Raw genomic sequence first — 15,939 nt, forward strand, 5'->3', positions numbered from 1 at the left:
TCGAACGAATATTTAATATTTCTGTTTCCGGAATTATTTTCCGATTCCGAAAATATTTCCGATTCCGACAACATTTCCGTTTCCGGCAATATTTCAGATTTCGGTAATATTTCCATTTCCGATAATATTTTCCGATACGTACCATGTTTCCGTTTCCAGCAAGATCTACGACTTGGATAATATTTATATTTCCGTTACGATCCATATTTCCGTTTTCGGCAATATCATCGTTTCCGGAGTATTCATTTATTTGCCTTTGACGATCTCAGCTTCCACTGAAACCAAGATCCGTCGATTCTGAATATCCATAGATGGAGTATTTAATGCCATTAAATACTTGATCCGTTTACGTACTATTTGTGTGACCCTACGGGTTCAGTCAAGAGTAAGTTGTGGATTAATATCATTAATCCACTTGAGCTGAAGCGGCCTCTAGCTAGGCATACAGTTCACTTGATCTCACTGAATTATTAACTTGTATAATTAATACTGAACCGCATTTATTAGACTTACCATTAAATGCATACTTGGACCAAGGGCATTATTTCCTTCAGTCTCCCACTTGTCGTTAGGGACAAGTGTGCATTTCCTAATTCCTTTGTCACTCGATGCTTGCTCTTGAACATAAGGTAAGAGTTGTCATCCTTATTATGTCCAGCGGTGTTTCTCGGTTTTAGAGTTCAACTGATCAAATAAACAGATAATCATAGCCTATGATTCATCTAAGCACGGCCATGCATTTTACAGTTTCTAGCTCTCCGAGTGGCCTTGTACAACTTTCAGCATCTCATCCCGATTTATGGGAGGACAATCCCAATCTTGCGATCTTGAGATTAGACTTCGTTTGATAGATGATTACCCGAGCGTTGCCTTTATAGCCTCCTTTTACGGTGCGACGGTTGACAACGTCAAAGTAAGCAGTTCTCAAACAAGTAATCTCAAATCACTCAGGTATTGAGGATTAGTGTCTAATAATTTTAAGGAAATTTACTTATGAAAGATTTTCATTTCTTACAGTAAAGTTTCATAGGTATGTCCGATACTAGTCTTCCCAAAGTATGTATTTGTGCAAAAGATTGCGACATTGCCATGTCCACATAGTTCAAGAAACAGAACTACTAGTCATCTTGCATTCTATTCGTCTAACGTTTTCTATGCGTCCACCTTTATAGAAAACTCCGACCAGGGACCATTTTCAACTTTTGACATTCAAGTTCACTTGATAGACATTTCTTAGTTACAGGACTGGTCCTGACAGTCTATCTTGAATATATCGTCAAATTGAAGGGACTCATCATTTAATAAACAACAAATTAAATGGAAAAATGAATTCTATTCATTAATGTGAATGATTAACCAATAATGTTTTACAAAGTATTAAACTCTAAAACTTTAAAACATTAAATAAGGACATCAAAGCCAGTCTCCAACATGCTTGATTCCCATAGCTACAGTGTGCGAGTTGTGCTTCGCCTGCGGCAGAGGTTTAGTAAATGGATCTGAGATGTTGTCATCAGTTCCAATCTTTCTTATCTCGACTTCTTTTCTTTCAACGAACTCTCGTAGAAGGTAAAATCTACGAAGTACATGCTTGATTCTCTGGTGGTGTCTAGGCTCCTTTGCCTGTGTTTTTGGGCACTAAGCCTTGCTTAGAGTCATTCCATGAGACATGGGCAGGTAGCCTCACTTGAAGTCTGCCATATTGAACCTTTCAAGTACCTTATTGATATAAGTGCTTTGTCTGAGTCCAATCATCTTCTTAGATCTATCTCTGTAAATCTTGATGCCCAGTATATACTGTGCTTCTCCTAGATCCTTCATCGAAAAATATTTCCCAAGCCAAATCTTGACAGAGTTCAACATAGGAATGTCATTTCCGATTAGTAATATGTCGTCGACATATAATACTAGAAAAGCAATTTTGCTCCCACTGACCTTCTTGTATACACAAGATTCGTCTGCGTTCTTGATGAAACTAAAGTCACTGACTGCTTCATCAAAACGTTATTTCAGATCCTTGATGCTTGCTTCAATCCGTAGATTGATTTCTTAAGCTTGCATACCTTTTTAGCATTCTTTGGATCCTCAAAACCCTCAGGCTGTGTCATAGACACAGTTTCTGTTAAAATGCCGTTTAAGAAAGCGGTTTTGACATCCATCTGCCATATTTCGTAATCGTAATATGCATCGATTGCTAACATTATCCGAATAGACTTTAGCATTGTAACTGGTGAAAAGGTTTCATCGTAATCCACACCGTGGACTTGCCTGTAACCTTTGTAACCAATCTAGCTTTGAAAACTTCAAGTTTTCCATCCTTGTCCTTTTTCAGTTTGAAAACCCATTTGCTTCCTATGTCTTGGTAGCCATCTGGCAAATCGGCCAAATCCCAAACTTGGTTTTCAGACATGGAGTCTAATTCAGATTGCATGGCTTCTTGCCATTGCTTGGAGCTCGGGCTTATCATAGCTTGTTTGTAAGTCGAAGGTTCATCACTCTCAAGTAATAGAACTTCATAGCTCTCGTTCGTCAAAATACCTAAGTATCTTTCCGGTTGAGATCTATATCTCTGCGATCTACGCGGGGTTACATTTCTAGATGGTCCTTGGTTCTTACCATATACTTCTAAAGATCTCCGAGTTTCATCCTGAATGTCATCTTGAGCATTCTCTAGAGTTTGTTGTTCGACTCGAATTTCTTCGAGGTCTACTTTTCTCCCACTTGTCATTTTGGAAATGTGATCTCTTTCTAAAAAGATACCATCTCGAGCAACAAACACCATGTTTTCAGATGTATTGTAGAAGTAATACCCCTTTGTTTCCTTTGGATAGCCCACAAGGATACATTTGTCAGATTTTGGATGAATTTTGTCTGAAATTAATCGTTTGACGTATACTTCACATCCCCAAATCTTAAGAAAATACACTTTTGGAGGCTTTCTAAACCATAACTCATATGGAGTCTTTTCAACAGCTTTAGACGGAGCTCTATTTATAGTGAGTGCAGCTGTATTTAGTGCATGTCCCCAAAATTCTATTGGAAGTTTGGCCTGACCCATCATTGATCTAACCATGTCTAGCAAGGTTTTATTCCTCCGTTCCGACACACCGTTCCATTGTGGTGTTCCAGGAGGAGTCAATTCTGATAGAATTCCACATTCTTTCAGATGGTCATCAAATTCATAGCTCAGATATTCACCGCCTCTATCAGACCGCAGTGCCTTAATCTTCTTGCCTAATTGATTCTCTACTTCACTCTGAAATTCCTTGAATTTGTCAAAGGATTCAGACTTATGCTTCATTAGGTAGACATAACCATATCTACTGAAGTCATCAGTGAAAGTGATAAAGTAGCTGAAACCACCTCAAGCATTTGTACTCATTGGTCCACATACATCTGTATGGATTAAACCCAATAGTTCATTTTCTCTTTCTCCAACTTTATATAAAGTTTGCTTTGTCATTTTGCCAAGTAAACATGATTCGCACATACCATAATCCTCTAAGTCAAATGGTTCTAGAATTCCTTCCTTTTGAAGTCTTTCTATGCGTTTCAAGTTAATATGGCCTAATCGACAATGCCAGAGATAAGTGAGATCTGAATCATTCTTTTTGGCCTTTTTGGTATTTATGTTATAAACTTGTTTGTCGTGATCTAATAAATAAAGTCCATTGACTAATCTAGCAGATCCATAAAACATCTTTTTGAAATAAAACGAACAACTATTGTCTTTTATTAAAAAGGAAATCCCTTAGCATCTAAGCAAGAAACAGAAATAATGTTTTTAGTAAGACTTGGAACATGGAAACACTCTTCCAGTTACAATGCTAAAGTCTATTCGGATAATGTTAGCAATCGATGCATATTACGATTACGAAATATGGCAGATGGATGTCAAAACCGCTTTCTTAAACGGCGTTTTAACAGAAACTGTGTTTATGACACATCCTGAGGGTTTTGAGGATCCAAAGAATGCTGAAAAGGTATGCAAGCTAAAGAAATCAATCTACGGATTGAAGCAGGCATCAAGGAGCTGGAATATACGTTTTGATGAAGCAGTCAGTGACTTTGGTTTCATCAAGAACGCAGACGAATCTTGTGTATACAAGAAGGTCAGTGGGAGCAAAATTGCTTTTCTAGTACTATATGTCGACGACATATTACTTATCGGAAATGACATTCCTATGTTGAACTCTGTCAAGATTTGGCTTGGGAAATGTTTTTCGATGAAGGATCTAGGAGAACCATAGTACATATTGGGCATCAAGATTTACAGAGATAGATCTAAAAAGATGATTGGACTTAGTCAAAGCACTTATATCAATAAGGTGCTTGAAAGGTTCAAGATGGTAGACTCCAAGCGAGGCTACCTACCCATGTCTCATGGAATGACTCTAAGCAAGACTCAGTGCCCAAAAACACTTGATGAGCGTAGACGAATGAGTGGGATTCCATATGCATCATTGATTGGTTCAATAATGTATGCTATGATATGTATACGCCCGGATGTTGCGTACGCACTCAGTGCTACGAGCAGATACTGGTCAGACCCAGGAGAGGTACATTGGACTGCTGCCAAGAATATTCTAAAGTACCTGAAAAGGCACAAAGATGACTTCCTGGTCTATGGTGGAGATGATGAATTAATTGTTAAATGCTATACGGACGCAAGTTTCCAAACCGACAAAGATGATTTCAGATCACAGTCTGGGTTTGTCTTCTGCCTCAACGGAGGTGAAGTATGTTGGAAAAGTGCTAAGCAAAGCACCATTGCGGATTCTACAACTGAAGCGGAGTACATTGTTGCACATGAAGCAGCAAAGGAAGTTATATGGATAAGGAAGTTCATAGGTGAACTTGGTGTAGTCCCCTGCATTAAAGGACCAATAGCCCTATATTGTGATAATAACAAAGCTATTGCACAGGCAAAGAAGCCTAGACACCACCAAAGAGTCAAGCATGTACTTCGTATATTTCACCTTCTGCCAGAGTTCGTTGAAAGAAAAGAAGTCGAGATAAGCAAGATTGGAACTGTTGACAACATATCAGATCCATTGACTAAACCTCTGCCGCAGGCGAAGCACAACTCGCACAATGCAGCTATGGGAATCAAGCATATTGGAGAATGGCTTTGATGTCCTTGTTTAATGTTTTAAAGTTTTAGAGTTTAATACTTTGTAAAACATTATTGGTTAATCATTCACATTAATGAATAGAATTCATTTTTCCATTTAATTTGTGGTTTATTAAATGATGAGTCCCTTCAATTTGACGATATATTCAAGATAGACTGTCAGGACCAGTCCTGTGACTAAGAAATGTCTATCAAGTGAACTTGAATGTCAAAAGTTGAAAATGGTCCCTGGTCGGAGTTTTCTATAAAGGTGGACGCATAGAAAACGTTAGACGAATAGAATGCAAGATGACTAGTAGTTCTGTTTCTTGAACTATGTGGACATGGCAATGTCGCAATCTTTTGCACAAATACATACTTTGGGAAGACTAGTATCGGACATACCTATGAAACTTTACTGTAAGAAATGAAAATCTTTCATAAGTAAATTTCCTTAAAATTATTACACACTAATCCTCAATACCTGAGTGATTTGAGATTACTTGTTTGAGAACTGCTTACTTTGACGTTTTCAACCGTCGCACCGTAAAAGGAGGCTATAAAGGCAACGCTCGGGTAATCATCTATCAAACGAAGTCTAATATCAAGATCGCAAGATTGGGATTGTCCTCCCATAAATCGGGATGAGATGCTGAAAGTTGTACAAGGCCACTCGGAGAGCTAGAAACTGTAAAATGCATGGCCGTGCTTAGATGAATCATAGGCTATGATTATCTGTTTATTTGATCAGTTGAACTCTAAAACCGAGAAACACCGCTGGACATAATAAGGATGACAACTCTTACCTTATGTTCAAGAGCAAGCATCGAGTGACAAAGGAATTAGGAAATGCACACTTGTCCCTAACGACAAGTGGGAGACTGAAGGAAATAATGCCCTTGGTCCAAGTATGCATTTAATGGTAAGTCTAATAAATGCGGTTCAGTATTAATTATACAAGTTAATAATTCAGTGAGATCAAGTGAACTGTATGCCTAGCTAGAGGCCGCTTCAGCTCAAGTGGATTAATGATATTAATCCACAACTTACACTTGACTGAACCCGTAGGGTCACACAAATAGTACGTAAACGGATCAAGTATTTAATGGCATTAAATACTCCATCTATGGATATTCAGAATCGACGGATCTTGGTTTCAGTGGAAGCTGAGATCGTCAAAGGCAAATAAATGAATACTCCGGAAACGATGATATTGCCGAAAACGGAAATATGGATCGTATCGGAAATATAAATATTATCCAAGTCGTAGATCTTGCTGGAAACGGAAACATGGTACGTATCGGAAAATATTATCGGAAATGGAAATATTACCGGAATCTGAAATATTGCCGTAAACGGAAATGTTGTCGGAATCGGAAATATTTTCGGAATCGGAAAATAATTCCGGAAACAGAAATATTAAATATTCGTTCGAAACGGAAATTAATTCTGGAATCGAAAATGTTAAATATTGTTCGTATCGGAAATGAATTCCAGAATCGGGAAATTAATTGGAAGCGCGTCGTACGAATTAGCATTGGACGAGCTTGCTAGAAGAAGGCCCAACGCGTAACCAGGCCCACATCCAGCAAGCCTGGCGCGCCTCACAAGAAGCCCAAGGCCACGCCAGGACCAGCGCAAGGCCAAGCCCAACGCGCGCCTAGGCTGCGAGCACAAGGCAGCACGCGTGGGCTTTATAGCTGCGTGGGCTTTGCGCGGGCATGGCCTGCGCGCATGCGGGTCATGCTCGTGTGTGTTTTTGCTTACGTACGAAACCTAAAACGTGTAGGATTCGTTTACAGATTAAATTCCTAAATCTACTAGATAAATTAATTAATAGAGTTTTAATTAAATTCAGATTAATTAATTAGTTTCCTAGTAGGATTTCAATACCCGTTTCCATACCCTATAAATAGGTGATCAATGCTCACAATTTATAACGAGTTTTAAGTATTCAAAAGAGAGAATTTTTAAGCAAAAATCCAGTCACTTATTTGCCTCATATTAGCCAAAAATTATAGTACATTAAGGGCGATTCTAGTTAGTCAAACCTAAGGCGGATCCGGACGTGTTGTGGACTTTCTACAGAGGGATGACACTTGGAGTCCTAAAGACTTGTTCTTGTTCGGTTCGGGTGCAGTAAGGGAGGGCACGCTACAAAGAGTATGCATCCTAATTATGCTAATTGTTATGTGGCAATTAATTTGGAATCCTGGCTTTTATGGTTTTTTCCGCATGATTTATATTCATTTATATGTTTCATAACCTAACACTACCATCAATAGTTATATGAATGTTATGCTTATGTTAAATATGAAAGTTTCAATTGATAAATTAAGTCTTTATGATATGCTTTATGGATTATGTTTATGCTTTTATGATTGTATTAGTAATAACTCATTGTTACATATGGATGGAAGCCTATGCTAGTTCAATTGGTAGTCTCCGATGGAAGTTCTCCCGAGCTTGGAGTACGAGATTGTTATAATAAATTACTTTTACGAATTATTTGAGTATTGTAATTTATAGATAATATCTATTTTCAATATATTTATTTTCAAAATCATAATTTGCATTAAATGTTTCTATTTTTGGTGGAAACGATTTTCAAACGGGATATGAGAAAGTAAAATGGGAGCCTAGTCTATGCTAACAAGTTTGACCCTTTTATGTTCTTTGCTCCTCGATCCTATTTTATGAGATAAAGTAGAGATACGAAAGAAGATGGCGGAAACGTAGTTAATCTTAATGACGATTAAGATCAATATATAGTTTTGCAACTTTTGTATTCTTTACTCCTCGATTCTAGGACCCAAGTCGAAGCTGAGTCATAAAAGATGATGGTGTAATGAAGGCTAGACACTGTCGGAATTGAAATGAGATTGTGAGATCTTGGTCTTAAAATAAATATCATACTTCTATTCAAATATTTTTGATTTTCAACAATCATTTTATGCGTTTGATTTTCATATAGGAAGAAACGTTTTCTAAGGGGGTAAGGATGTAACACCCCGCATATTTAAACACATTTTGTTAATACTAATGATTACTATTTTCTTAAAAACATCCTAATTTCTATTTATTTATTTTATATTTATTTCCAAAACGTATTACTAGTAGTACTATTTTGCAACTCACATTTATGAATTTAACATTTTTAATGATCACTAAGAAAATCATTTTCGAAATTTAATTGTATAATGCAGGATTATCTATGCCCACCTTTAAGTCTCATTAACATCCTAACACTAGTAGAAAAAATCCCTGTTGCAGCCCCCTTGTTGCAGCGTACATGTATTAATAACCTGCAATAACCAGTCGGTCAACGCGGGTCAAACCCTGTAAAGGGTCATCGCAGCGTACAATTTTATTATTCGTTGCGAAAGTGTTTATTGCAGCGTACAAAATTAAAGCCCGCGGTAATATCCAGACTTTGTTGCAGCATACATGCTATTGTACCCCGCAACAAGTCCGTGTTTCAAAATATGTTACTGCAATACTATGACTACTCCGTATTTCGTGAATAATATCTCAAAATTTTAGAAGTTTATTCCCCGCGCTCAACTCAAACTCTCCAAGCATTGTCTTTTCGTCGTCGAACCCTTGCTCGGCCCTGCGTCGCCGTCGAACCCTTGCTCGGCCCTGCGTCGCCGTCGAACTCAGCCCTTCCTCTGCGTCGCTGTCCTCGCCGGTGGGTGTCTGGTCTCGCCTCATCTCCCCCGTCGCGTCACTGTCCTCGCCGGTGGCTGAACCACGACTTTTCAGTCGCTGAAAACTCTCCTCTCCTCGGTGTCCTCCCCCGTAGTGGGTGTCTGGTGCTTGCTCGGCCGTCACTCTCCTCGCCACCAGAAGTAATTATCTTCCTACCTCTTAATTTTCGTTTTCAGATTAGGGTTTGTTCAATTTATATATTTTTTTTGAATTTATTTTGGTTGTTGTTCAATTCGTTCATTTATTTGCACTTAATTTGTGAAGATGAGTAGATACACATATGGTTGAAGAAAGGCGCAATGATCGTACTGCCTGCAGAATCTATCAACGTGCTTGTCTGAATTTCAACAATTGCATAAGGTATTGATATATATAATTATCTTCATTAAGTTTCTCTTTTCCTCTTTTGAAAGTTGAAACCAATAGTACAGTAAATGCATATCATTTTTACGATAAATAAAATTTGGACTACAATGACATAATCAAAGGGAAGATCAAGCTGATGTTGTGAACTTCTGACTAATTAATTGTATTATTTCGTGTGAAGTTTGTATGGTGTATGAATCTAATTTCAACTCATTAAATAAGTAATTTGCAGTATCTAGTTTGGGTGCGGAAATCATCTTTGATGAACTTTCTCTTTGAGGAAATAAAGTAGACAATTGGATACATCATCTAGAGTTAGTGTGAGGGTGAAAAGGATACATAGATGGGGTGGGGTAGAAGACCTAATGAACGTTTTGGTGTGTTGGGTTGTTAGTTGGTGACTGGGATACTTGTATGTTAAGTGTAATACACTACTACAAAAATAGGTTTATAGAGATGTTAAAATAGACTATATAAAGCGCCTCAAAGGCGCTCTCCAGCTCAATGCTTTATAAAGTTTATAAAACGGTTGGAAGAGGCGCTTTATATGTCAGATCATATATGACGTTGGTGTGAGAAAGGTGCTCTATATACCCTTAAAATCAATTAATTAAGAAGGAATATAGAGCGCTTGCCATAGTTAACTGTTAAATACGCATTAACATATATAACTGCCAAGGTAGATAGGCGCTTTATATGGTGCCCTGTTTCAATTAGCATAGAGAGCGCCTGTTACAGATAACTGTCATGTATTCCCTGCTTATTTAAAAAAATATATATATATTATAAAATTACCGTAATTTATAATAATATTATAAATTATGGTAATTTTATAATATATATTTTTTTTGGTAATTTTTAATATTATATAAATATTTGGGAATACTATCATCACGCACCAAAAATAAATAGATACATGCAATCGATCATATCCCATCAATCTACCAAAAGGCAACATATTTCATATACGAAGAATAAAAAAAATTCATGTCCAAATCCTTAATTTCATTCAATATTAAAATCTTATCATTCATTGACAAATGATCTATATAAGGTATAGTACAACCAAAAGAAAATTAAATACCTATCTAATGTCAAAAAAGAGAAAGTACAAAAATAGTTTGTTAACCAATATCATCTGTCGAGCTAGCCAAACTCACACATATATATAGATCATCATCTTCATCGTTAGTTGGCTGGTGATATCCGGTAACATATGAGATCCACCTATCCCTTAGCTCGTCAATCAGTTGTTGAGAATACGTGGGAGGAGCTTTGTTAAAATACTACAAAAGGTAAACATAAGTTAATATACATTTTGTAGACAGAATTTAGGAGCTAAGTGTACATCCTGTACAAGTACATTTCACTGCACAAATCTGAAATTAAGTGGCATGCATATGAATATTGAAATCTGCTGGACTATTACATCCTGTACAAGTACATTTACTGCACAAATCTGAAATTAAGTGGCATGCATATGAATAATGAAATTAAGTGGCTAACATGTTACAGTGCTTCCGTTTGGATGGTTCTGTCAGTATGGAGTAGTCAAGGTTAGAGGTGCTATGTAGAGCTTGCTGCAGCTGGTGTAGTGCTTCAGTTTCTAAAGTCAGCAGGTTTGGACTTCTCAGATCGGTATAGGCTCATTATGTGCACTCTTGAGCTGTTGTGGCTGTACTAAAGCGGTGGTGTTTGCGGGTGGTTTATTGGTGGTTCAGGTTTGGAGTTATTGCAGGATTTTGTTAGCAGCTACTTGTTGTATGTGTGTTCTTGCAGTATTGGTTATTTTGTTGCTGTAGTTGTCAGTTTAAACATTAAAGTCAACTGACCAATGTTGACTTTTGGAGGGTGTTAGTGTTGCTTCACTTGCTTGTGTAATACTGTTATCTTGTTTTGGTTGTTTTGATTTCAAATTGTAATGCATTATACTCAGTTTTTTTAGTGATTTAGAACTTCTATGTTTCTATACTAAATAACAAGTTCCGTCCATCCACCATTTGGTTTCCTTTAGTTCCTATTTCTATACTAAATAACAAGTTCCTGTTTCTATACTAAATAACAAGCTAGTTCCTGTTAGTTCTGCCAGAACGCGTACTACTCTGCTGCTGTAAACTAGCTGCTGTAAAATCAGTTTGAAAGTGTGTGGCCGCCCATTCTTCCCCCATTCTCTGTTCTTCTTCAGTTTCATACGGTATTTGGATAGAAGTAAAGGGGAGGTAGCAGTATCAGAAGCCAAATCAGCCTAACATTTACACTCCCATAAACCTAACCAGGCTAACATTTAGACTCCCATAAGCCAAACTAGCCTAACCAGCCAAACCAGCCTAACATCTACTCCAGAATCAGCAGCAATCAGGTCTTTGTTACCAAATGCAGAAATATATTTCTTTAACTCACTCTTATTCCTGTATTCTGCACACTAAGCTTTCATGGTAAAAAAATCTACAGAAACTAACCATACATTGTTAAAGGCTTACAGCCTGTGTAATGTGTATTTCGTGTAGTGTGTAACCAATATCAGTTTCGTTTAGGTTCTGTTATGTGTCTTATTCTAGTATTTCAACAACATGAAAGAACTATATGTTGCTAAATTAGGGAAAATATCAGAAAATGCTTTGTGCAACAATTAACTTAGTACAGGGAGGCGGTTTAAGTTCATTGGTTTGAAAAGACGGATACACTGTCACAAATTTTCAGGCTATGGAACTTAGGCAAATGGAGGCACGAACCATAACTGTCACAAGTACATGTTTTAGGCTATGAAACTTAGGCAAATGGAGGCACGAACCATATCACTCATAAGCTAGATTAAACAAACCAATGTCATTGAACATGCAGAAAATCAAACATGACTGACAAAGAACTCAGATAAAATTATAGTGAACAAAATCCATTTGAGAGAAAACTGACCAATCATCACAAATCAAGCATGCAGCAGCAGAAGAAATACAACCAGCAGCTCAAAGACACAATCATGCAGCGGAAGAAATACCTTGTCAGGAATGATCATATGTCTCGACTCTATTGTCTCGATCATGTAGCGGCATACATAATATCCACTATCCTTGGAGCCTAGAGGTTGACGAGGGCACTATTACGCAAGAAAGATTAAATCAATTAAGCACCTAATAACACAAATTATTAACGAACTATGTATAGTGTTACAAAATTGTAAATACCTCTATTTGTTTCCACATAATGAAAGGATTCGTCTTTATTTTCGTGATGTCCTTTCGGTGTACCTTGCTAAATTTGATGATTGCCCTAAGTAATTGTAAAAGGTTTAGTTAAGTAAATAAAAATACGATAGGAAGAATATATGACAAAGTAAGTAATTTAGCACATACCTGTTGATTATTGTTTTAGCAAATCTAGGAGGTTCAGTTTGTGCTCCAGACGGATCTAGCCATTGCACCAATGCAACCCATGGACAAATAACAACTAACATCCAATGATGACTACACATATAAAACATAAGTAATTTCATATATTTTGGATTTTAGAGGTTGCTTTTGCACAATATTGATTTAAAAGTTAGTACAAGTATTTAAACAAATGACTTACTCTTCAATATAAGGCACGAAGAATATTTGTTTTATGTTTTTTCCATCATTGCACGCAAAGACCCTAGCCAAATAGTCACATCGATCATCCTCTTTTTCCACATCTGTTAGCTGGGAAAGATAAGTGCAGTCACAGAATCCATATAGCCCGGAGATACCTTGTGTTTGAACCATCTCACTCAGATGCCTTGCAAATTAAAAAACAATTAACATCATTTTTCAAAAAGCAAAATATACATTTACTTGAAATGCTAAAGGGTACAACACACTTACATCATTAAAATAGAAAAATGAGATGATCTTATCTCTCTTTGGAAGCACCAATCAAGCATGTCTTCATAATCAAGGTTAATACTTTGCTCATTTTGAAACACTCTAGCCGGGATTGTGAACGATTTGACTTCTCCGCTCTTTTTCATTCTAATAGCTACATCCTTGAAAACTTTAACCAAACTAGACGTCAACTTTAACCTATCTTCAGGAGTGATCGTATACCTCCGAGTGGATGATGATTGTGATGATGGCGAGCGTGGAGATGGTGACGTGAATTCCTTTGTGACTTTCTTATCAGCCTTGTTATACAATAACACAAAACATATATGAGAGAGTATGTAAAATTATGGGCCGAATAAAATAAATATATATAAATAATTGTAAGATAAAACTCATAAAGTTTCAGTGATATACCTTCGTTATCGGAAAAACCAAATGTGCAGGCCAAATTAAAAATCCATTCCGGCCTTTACAAACGTATTTTGTTACCCCTTCGGGACATGGCAAAGGTGCGCTTGAGTTGATATCTTCCTTAATACAAACTCGATAATGACCACTAGGCACGGGTTTAAAATGATTCATGACCACTTCCCCTTCCTTCCCAACATACACTGTTCCAATTGCAACTATTTCGACGCCTTGGCCATTCTCAATCGCCAAGGAACAAAAACTGTCAACACCCTAGTCATGGAGGCGGTCAATATTAATCAACACTTTAGAAGGAAAATATATCTTGAATTAACGAGAATAAACCAGAGAAAAGTATTAACGACAATAAACCAGAGAAAATCTTGAATTAGGGAGTTTCTGTCTACATAATCAAGATTGGAGTGGGGGCTGTCCATTTTGGTTCTAGTTCAGTTATATATGCCAGTATCTCTATGTGAATTACTTTTGGTTCTTTGTTTTCATATCCGGCATTGTCGATTAGGCCATATTAACTTGAAACGCATAGAAAGACTTCAAAAGGAAGGAATTCTAGAACCATTTGACTTAGAGGATTATGGTATGTGCGAATCATGTTTACTTGGCAAAATGACAAAGCAAACTTTATATAAAGTTGGAGAAAGAGAAAATGAACTATTGGGTTTAATCCATACAGATGTATGTGGACCAATGAGTACAAATGCTTGAGGTGGTTTCAGCTACTTTATCACTTTCACTGATGACTTCAGTAGATATGGTTATGTCTACCTAATGAAGCATAAGTCTGAATCCTTTGACAAATTCAAGGAATTTCAGAGTGAAGTAGAGAATAAATTAGGCAAGAAGATTAAGGCACTGCGGTCTGATAGAGGCGGTGAATATCTGAGCTATGAATTTGATGACCATCTGAAAGAATGTGGAATTCTATCAGAATTGACTCCTCCTGGAACACCACAATGGAACGGTGTGTCGGAACGGAGGAATAAAACCTTGCTAGACATGGTTAGATCAATGATGGGTCAGGACAAACTTCCAATAGAATTTTGGGGACATGCACTAAATACAGCTGCACTCACTATAAATAGAGCTCCGTCTAAAGCTGTTGAAAAGACTCCATATGAGTTATGGTTTAGAAAGCCTCCAAAAGTGTCTTTTCTTAAGATTTGGGGATGTGAAGTATATACGTCAAACGATTAATTTCAGACAAAATTCATCCAAAATCTGACAAATGTATCCTTGTGGGCTATCCAAAGGAAACAAAGGGGTATTACTTCTACAATACATCTGAGAACAAGGTGTTTGTTGCTCGAGATGGTATCTTTTTGGAAAGAGATCACATTTCCAAAATGACAAGTGGGAGAAAAGTAGACCTCGAAGAAATTCGAGTCGAACAACAAACTCTAGAGAATTCTCAAGATGACATTCAGGATGAAACTCGGAGATCTTTAGAAGTATATGGTAAGAACCAAGGACCATCTAGAAATGTAACCCCGCGTAGATCGCAGAGATATAGATCTCAACCGGAAAGATACTTAGGTATTTTGACGAACGAGAGCTATGAAGTTCTATTACTTGAGAGTGATGAACCTTCGACTTACAAACAAGCTATGACAAGCCCGAGCTCCAAGCAATGGCAAGAAGCCATGCAATCTGAATTAGACTCCATGTCTGAAAACCAAGTTTGGGATTTGGCCGATTTGCCAGATGGCTACCAAGACATAGGAAGCAAATGGGTTTTCAAACTGAAAAAGGACAAGGATGGAAAACTTGAAGTTTTCAAAGCTAGATTGGTTACAAAGGTTACAGGCAAGTCCACGGTGTGGATTACGATGAAACCTTTTCACCAGTTACAATGCTAAAGTCTATTCGGATAATGTTAGCAATCGATGCATATTACGATTACGAAATATGGCAGATGGATGTCAAAACCGCTTTCTTAAACGGCATTTTAACAGAAACTGTGTCTATGACACAGCCTGAGGGTTTTGAGGATCCAAAGAATGCTAAAAAGGTATGCAAGCTTAAGAAATCAATCTACGGATTGAAGCAAGCATCAAGGATCTGAAATAACGTTTTGATGAAGCAGTCAGTGACTTTAGTTTCATCAAGAACGCAGACGAATCTTGTGTATACAAGAAGGTCAGTGGGAGCAAAATTGCTTTTCTAGTATTTTATGTCGACGACATATTACTAATCGGAAATGACATTCCTATGTTGAACTCTGTCAAGATTTGGCTTGGGAAATATTTTTCGATGAAGGATCTAGGAGAAGCACAGTATATACTGGGCATCAAGATTTACAGAGATAGATCTAAGAAGATGATTGGACTCAGACAAAGCACTTATATCAATAAGGTACTTGAAAGGTTCAATATGGCAGACTTCAAGTGAGGCTACCTACCCATGTCTCATGGAATGACTCTAAGCAAGGCTTAATGCCCAAAAACACTAGATGAGCGTAGACGAATGAATGGGATTCCATAT

At 37.3% G+C, this 15,939-nt stretch overlaps 1 long non-coding RNA gene across 1 annotated transcript; it reads right to left on the minus strand.

Moving 5' to 3' along the window:
• Positions 1 to 12,178: 12,178 nt before the first annotated feature.
• On the minus strand, positions 12,179 to 12,642 carry LOC130472482 (uncharacterized). The gene is made up of 3 exons (XR_008932866.1): positions 12,541 to 12,642; positions 12,373 to 12,439; positions 12,179 to 12,284 (listed from the first exon to the last, which is right to left on the minus strand). It is a non-coding gene; the product is annotated as an uncharacterized lncRNA (long non-coding RNA).
• Between the last annotated feature and the right edge of the window lie 3,297 nt (positions 12,643 to 15,939).

Source organism: Spinacia oleracea, chromosome 4 (genome assembly GCF_020520425.1).
Source record: "Spinacia oleracea cultivar Varoflay chromosome 4, BTI_SOV_V1, whole genome shotgun sequence".
Taxonomy (NCBI): domain Eukaryota; kingdom Viridiplantae; phylum Streptophyta; class Magnoliopsida; order Caryophyllales; family Amaranthaceae; genus Spinacia; species Spinacia oleracea.